Source organism: Chionomys nivalis, chromosome 13, assembly GCF_950005125.1.
Source record: "Chionomys nivalis chromosome 13, mChiNiv1.1, whole genome shotgun sequence".
Taxonomy (NCBI): domain Eukaryota; kingdom Metazoa; phylum Chordata; class Mammalia; order Rodentia; family Cricetidae; genus Chionomys; species Chionomys nivalis.
The window spans coordinates 17,025,815-17,033,557 of record NC_080098.1 but is presented as its reverse complement, the minus strand read 5'-3'; positions in this window follow the sequence as shown (position 1 = coordinate 17,033,557).

Genomic DNA, 7,743 nt, shown 5'->3' with positions numbered 1-7,743 from the left:
AGAATTTTAATAGAAGAGCATAGCATGACTAGAAAGCCAGCAATATAGAAAGGCAATCCCAGGAAAAACACAAATAACTAACGGACATGGAACTCTGTGTGGTTTTAGTAATCAGGTAATACAGTCGGGTGCAGTGTGAAGATTTATACCTTTTAGGACATGGACATGAGGCTGACCCTGTGCCTTAATGTTGGCAATAAGGCTGTACAGATATTTCTGGAGTGCAATTAGCAGCATTAAATTAAATGTGCTCCCTTCCACCAAATAATATTACATTTAGGAATCTGTCTTGGGTGTGCATGACCATGCAAAGGTACAACCTACCTGGGCCCAATCTCTAATATTCGACTGATTTTCATTGCAAAAATGCTTTTAAAAATCAGGGTCTATTTGCTGGGTGGGGTGGCACACTCCGTTAGTCCCAGAACATGGGAGGCAAAGAGAACTCTGAGTTCTTCAAAGTGAATTCCAGGACGGCCGGGGCTACACACAGAAACCCTGTCTTGAAAAACAACAACCATAATAGGGTCTACTAAGAATGGAGAGGTGGCTCCATTATTAAGAGCTATACATACATAAATGCAGGTAAACACACAGACAGAATATCTTTAATTAAATTAGTATATGGCTTTTTGTTAGTGAGATAAACAATATCTGGCCTAGTACATAATCATTTTCAATGAATGGGTGAATAACACATACTATTAATGCCCCTATTTCATTATATGTTGTTACTTTGTGCAGCTATATGTAATAAATCATAAATAGAAATGTCCAGCAATGGCAAATATATCTATAGAAAACAGCATCTATTTATCACCCCACATATGCACTTATTTCTAAAACACTGAGTGAACGAAATAGTAAAATTATAAAGTATGCATTTATCATATTAGAGAAAGTCAAAGAATAAACACTGTCTCCTCAAATTGTTGGTCCAGGATGCAATGGAGACCGCCTCCCCCCAATACAATACAGACCATTGCCATTGTTCTTGGTCACCCTCCAGATTTGATGGTAAGACCCTATTGCTGAAGGCACCATGCACAATGGTCACTGAACATGCAGAAGCCAAGCTGGTACTAAGCAGGAAAGTTCTGTTATGCTAGCTAGCTTTATATTTCTGGAAAGTGCTATATCGGCTGCTGGGGGGAAATGTCACCAACAGTCTTACCCATCTAAGACTCCTGTAAACTACAATAATGGCTTGCATGCCAACATTGTCAATGGGTTCAATAATGGCATGAATGCTTTGGGGATAACCAAACACTTTGTGATTTGATTTAAGGCCTGCTACATAGAAAGAAACACATTGGTTACTATTCATCTGGCCAAGAACTTATGACTGTTGAAGCTCATAGGCCCCAAAATTGAACCTATTGCTATCATTATGCTACTGGGACATAGTATCAAACTGCCTTCTAAATATGTGTCCCCTCTACTCACAAATTGGTGCAGCTCTCAGACCTTAGTAGAAAACACTCTGGCCAGTGGATGGCAGTTTATGCAGGAAATCACAACTGGTCAAAGTGCAGGGAATAAGTGTCACTAGAATTTCCAGCCACAAATGGAGCATCTATAGCATACCCTCCCTGAGAAGGCTCAGGGACCAGCCCAGAACAGGGGACAGAAAGACTGAAAGCACCCGAGGTCAGGAAGAACCAGAGCAAAGCGGCGTTTTCCGGACAAGAACTGCGGCTCTCATAAGTTCACAGCTGCTGTGGTTGCCTGCACACAACCCAAACGTGGTCACGTCATCAACATTTTAACACAGAAGGAGAAGGGGTTCGCAAGCCCCCAACTCTAGGTGAGAAGTTATGGGCAGTTGATGGCTTCTCAAGGAGGGAAAGTGAGGTCCCCAATAGGTCAAGCACACTCCAATGCACTTCTGTGGGTGGCCCCACAGGAAGGAGTGTGCAGGAAGCACAACTTGGGTTATTAAAGATTCTAAGACTCAATGGGTTATTTTAAAAAGGACACAGAGTAAGAAGTGAGGGTAATAGGATAGGTGAATACAATCAAAATATAGTACATGAAATTCTCAAAGAATTCATGGTATTTAAAAATAAAAATATCATTGTTTTATAAGAGACTAAGAAGACATGGAACTGCCATCAACACATCGAGCGTTGACACGAAGGGAAGAGCTGAAGAGGAACTCAGACTTGCTTTCCTGTGTCCTTCATTGCTTTAATTCTGTCCTTTCTAAACAGCCAATAAAGCTCCATGATCTCATTACAGCCAGCAAACTATGCATCCAACCACAACCACTGGGCCATTCGGCTTCAGTCATTTCGAACCAATCTACTTAATCAGTTTTTCGGGTTGGAAATAATGGGGGATGTTTTATGAACTACATTTTGCATATAGCACTTAGAATTAAAGAGATTTGCATTTATTCCTTAATGGGGATGGTAGACAATGAGCTGAAATTTTTTTTTTAAGAAAATCATCTTATTGCTGGCAATGACAGATTAATGAAGCATTCTGACCAAAATTATTTTAGCAGGTTCTGATTAAGGAACTCATCATTTGAGAAACCTTTAAAATCATTTTAATCTTAAATTAATGATTCACGAATTATTAACAATATGAGCACTGTACTGACAGCACAGAATTTTCTAAAAGGGTTCATAGGATAATCGTCCATGGGGTTCCTGCCAGTGGGTCAAAGTCCCCTCTGATTTTCCGGGCAACACTGCTGTGGGCGGAGGATGGGATGGCTAGGAAACCCTCGTCACACAGCTGCCTGCTCAGGTTTCATATCCAAGCCCCAGCAGACACCACCGCATCTCTACTACATGTGGCTGATGAGTTTGTAAAAGCATGTCACAAGAATCCAATAACATCCTAAGATGTTCTCTGTAACTTTTAAATTTTGTTAAGATTTAAGACGTACATCTAAGCCTGGTGGTGGAGGGAATGCTGTTAATCCCAGCACTCGGGAGGCAGAGGCAGGCAGATCTCTGTGAGTTCGAGGCCAGCCTGGTCTACAGAGTAGTTCTGGGACAGACATACACAGAGAAACCCTGTCTTGGAAAACAAAACGACAAGAACAGAAAGTAAATCTATTTATTTGGGGAGTGGTTCAGGTGGCTCTGCATGTTGAACCTAGGCCCTTGTACACACTAAGCATGTATTTTACTACTGAGCTACAACCCCAGCCAAAACATGTATTTCATCCCTAAATATTTGTAACTTTAAATGAGTCCATTTCGTTCACTTTAAGATTAGAAGGTTGTAGAGGCAAGGAAGAAAGACAGCTCAGGGGTTAAATATTTACTGCCCTTTCAGAGGACCTAGGTTTGGCTTCTAGAACCCACGCTGTGGCTCACAATCATCCACATCTCCAGTTCCAGGGGAATCAGATACCCTTTTCTGGGTCCTTAGATACCAGGCACACACATGAGGTGCACATGCATACATGAGGCAAACACACACATTAAAAGAGCAATACATCTTAATGCTATGTAATTACTTTGTAAAACGTCTGGCGTATGTTAATGTCAGAAAAACAAACAGGATTCCAGGCTTTAGAGACAATGTTATGTGGACAAGTTTCAAATAAAGTTGCAATTTTGTATAAAGTTGATATCTGGTGTCCTTCTAAAACCAAATTCTCCAAGCTGAAAACTGTTTAGGTTGAGTTTTGTTTTTTGGGGTTTGTTGTTGTTGTTGTTTTGCTTTACTTTTCAGCTCACTTGCTGTAAATTAATCTATTGGTTTCTTTGTTCTTAAGATTGGTTTCTGTTGTGTTTCAGTAAAGTTCAGTTAAAGTTTGGCTCAACAGAAACAGGTTCTAAGCACATTAGTGAAGGCACAGGTCTATTCTACTTTGATCCTATTCAGTTCTGGTTCTCTGATACTATTTAGTTAACAGTACCACTATGTAAAGAGTTTTTTAATTGATGCTTTTTATTTCATACCATTGAATACAATACAAAAAAGGACTTGATTTCACTATTGTTGTTTGTCTTTAAAACCATACACAACATGTCTTACTGCTTCATGGTGTGAAAATATTGTTTTCTAAACTTAAAACAATGATGTTCATTTTGACAAGAAACATGAGGAATGGCCATAAAAATGTGAATTTTTCACTCTGTTGTGTCCATAGACTACAGCATTTGTAAATCATCTTTCCCTGCCCCTCACCTGATGGTTTTCCACTGCCACACTTCTTCCTTTTCGTTCTTGTTTTTACTTATTATGGTGTGTATATGTGTGTGCCTGTGTGAGTTGGGCAAGCATTCTACCACTACATTAAAACCCTAGTGCTTTGCTTCCTTTCTTCCTTTCTTCCTTTCTTCCTTTCTTCCTTTCTTCCTTTCTTCCTTCCTTCCTTCCTTCCTTCCTTCCTTCCTTCCTTCCTTCCTTTCTTTCTTTCTTTCTTTCTTTTTGAAACAGAATCTCACAGTTACCTAGGCTGGCCTTGAACTCACTCCATTGTCCAGCCAGGCTTTGAAATCAGTGTTCTTCTGTCTCCTCCTCCCTAAGTGGCTGTTACATCATAGGCCAGGTTTCTGTGATGTTTCATAAGGGCTGGTGGAATGACGTCACGGTCTGCACCACAAGCCTCACCTAACACCTGGTAAGAGCACACATTTCTGGCCTCATAGTTACCGATGCTTTCTCCAAGGGAAGGACTCCAAGGTGCTCAAGCTAATCCTTAACTTACAAAGTATGGGCCGGAAGCAGCGCTACTGCCACTGTCCTCGAAGTTAAACCACAAAGAGGCTTTGAGATCGTTTTAAAAATTTAACCTTGGTGGCGGCACACGCCTTTAATTCCAGCACTCGGGAGGCAGAGGCAGGTGGATCTTTGTGAGTTCGAGGCCAGGCTGGTCTACAAGAGCTAGTTCCAGGACAGACTCCAAAGCTACAGAGAAACCCCATCTCGAAAAACCAAAAAAAGAAAAAATTTAACCTTACAAACTGCATTTGAAAATGAGGGGAGAGGACACCATAATAAAAGACAAAAGAAAACATATTTTACAGTCATCTCAACCTTAAACAAAACATTAGCGTAGTGCTGATAAGGTAGACTATGCAGTGATGTAGAAGAGTATGGTGTAGTCAAGAACACTCAAGCAAAATCAAAATGCATTAATTATGGAATTTTACAGAGTATAATCTAGTGGCATAAAAGTCAATAAAAATATTGCATTAAAAATTTGCCAGGAAATTGCACATATGTAAAGAATTGGGCGCTTTTTCATCACTTAGACATTAATGCTCATGCACTGCACCCCTGGCACATAAATCTGGTTAAAAAAAGATTCAATGCCTTATTCCACAAATTCACAAGCATCAGAACAAAAGGTTTTCTAAAGAACTGGGTGTGGAGGCACACACTGTAATCCCAGCCCGTAGGAGCTGAAGCAGGAGAGTTGTTGAAAGTCTGAGGTCAACCTGGGCCACACAGCAACACCCTCTCTCAAAAACAAGACAATGACTTTCTCTAATTAAAATTATTATAGGAAATACTCTGGAACACTCTGGAACATTCTGGTACAAAAACCTTAACACATCAAAGCTTGGAACACTGAAAAAGAGGAAATGTTCCTACCAAAAGTTGCATAAACTGATCAAGGAGAAACACTGTGCAACCCCCAAAATGAAGGACTTTCTACAAATAACTGTCCTACACTACTGAAAAACATCTAAGTCGTGAGGAGCCAGTGACATGTCTCCAGAGATAAAGGTATTTTTCATGCAGGGCTAACAATCTGAGTTTTGTCCCTGGAACCCACATAGGTATGGGAGGAATTGGATCGGCAAAATTGTCCTCTGACCTCTGTACGCATACTGTGGCATGTGTGCCCACCTCTCTCTGTCTCTCTCTGTCTCTGTCTCTCTCTGTCGCTGTCTCTCTCTCTCTCTCTCTCTCTCTCTCACACACACACACACACACACACAATCTAAGTCATGAAAGCTGAAGACAAAGTAAGGAACTTCTGTAGATTAAAAGAGGTGACAACTACATGCAGTCCTTGAACCTGCCTCAGAAATTGAGCCAAAATGTACACACGTGCCTGCACACCAAGACCAGAAACAGTGGTAGATTGCACAAACATATGACATCGACATTGGTTGCCTAACTGTGACCACTAAACTGAAAAATTGTAAGAAGCGTTCCTAGAAAATATACAATAAGGAAATTAGGCACTGACGTTTTCAACTTACTATAAAATACAGAGAACACTGTGGTAAGTGAAAAGGAGCCACCGATGGAGAATTCCGTGAAGACTTTAAAGGGCTCACTATGCTGCCCTTGCAGCCTGCCTGTAAGTTTGAAATGATTTTAAAGCAAAAAAAAAACAAGCAAAATATTCTATAAGCTGACATGAGAATATTGAACATTTAAAACCTTTAGGATATTTAAGCTACATTTCTGAAGGATCCATTTTGTCTTTGTATTTTATACAATCATACCAAAACATGAACAAAACTAATTTTCCATCTATGAAATGCCTTCCTCCCTCCTCCATTGAGCTGTTGGGGGAAATTCTTTCATCCGTATACTTTATTTGGGGGGTGGCATCTGTGTGCTACTGCAGATGTGTGGAGGTCAGAAGACAACTCTGACGCAGAGTCTATCTCGTTTCTACCATGCTGTGTTCTCCAGGTTCGTGGCCTGGAGCTGGCAGCTGGATGTCCCATTCCTGTTTCCCATGTAGCCACAGGGAATGCTGCTGTGGTAGATGCATGCCACTCCCTCAGGATGTTTATGTTTCCAGGGATCCAGCTCAAATGTTCAGGCTTGCACTGGTGGCATGCTAGCCCATGGTGGCATGCTAACCCATGGCGCCATGCTAGCCCATGGTGGCATGCTGACCCATGGTGGCATGCTAACCCATGGCGGCATGCTAGCCCATGGTGGTATGCTAGCCCATGGCGCCATGCTGACCCATGGTGGCCAGCTAGCCCACGGTGGCATGCTAGCCCATGGCGCCATGCTGACCCATGGTGGCATGCTAGCCCATGGTGGCATGCTAACCCATGGCGCCATGCTAGCCCATGGTGGCCTGCTAGCCCATGGTGTCATGCTAGCCCATGGCGCCATGCTGACCCATGGTGGCATGCTAGCCCATGGTGACATGCTGACCTGCTGAGCTTCACTGCTGCCGTCTGCTTCGTTCGTCAGTTCTATGTATAATCCAGACCTGCAAGCGCGAGTCAGGAAAATATCTCGGCAGCCCAGATACTAGACTGAAAACACTTAAACTGTTGTTCTTTTCACGTATCCTTTCCTTCCATGGTCCCTTAATGGTTTATTTCTTCAGCCTCCCAACTGCTTTTCAGTTTGTTCTACAGTAGCTCAAATACAGGATGGTGGCTAGACACACGGAACCAAAACCTTGCCACACCATCATACTCGCAACACTCTGTATTTGTTAAAGTATATATAATAGTCTACAATGTGACCTAATAATTCTACCAAAGGGCTTCTGTGCAGGACAGGGAAAAACAAGACAGGGCTAGTTGCTCCCCACAGTACTGAGCAAGTAAGAGGCTCAAAATAATATTTGGCTATTATTAATAATAATCTATCATTAAGGATCTGTACTCAGGCAGTGTAGTGCATGCCTTTAATCTCAGCATTTGAGAGGCAGAGGCAGGACAGCCGAAAATACCATGTCTTAAAAAATGAAAGAAAGAAAGAAAGAAAGAAAGAAAGAAAGAAAGAAAGAAAGAAAGAAAGAAAGAAAGAAAGAAGAGTTCTTTCCCTGAAATCCATATA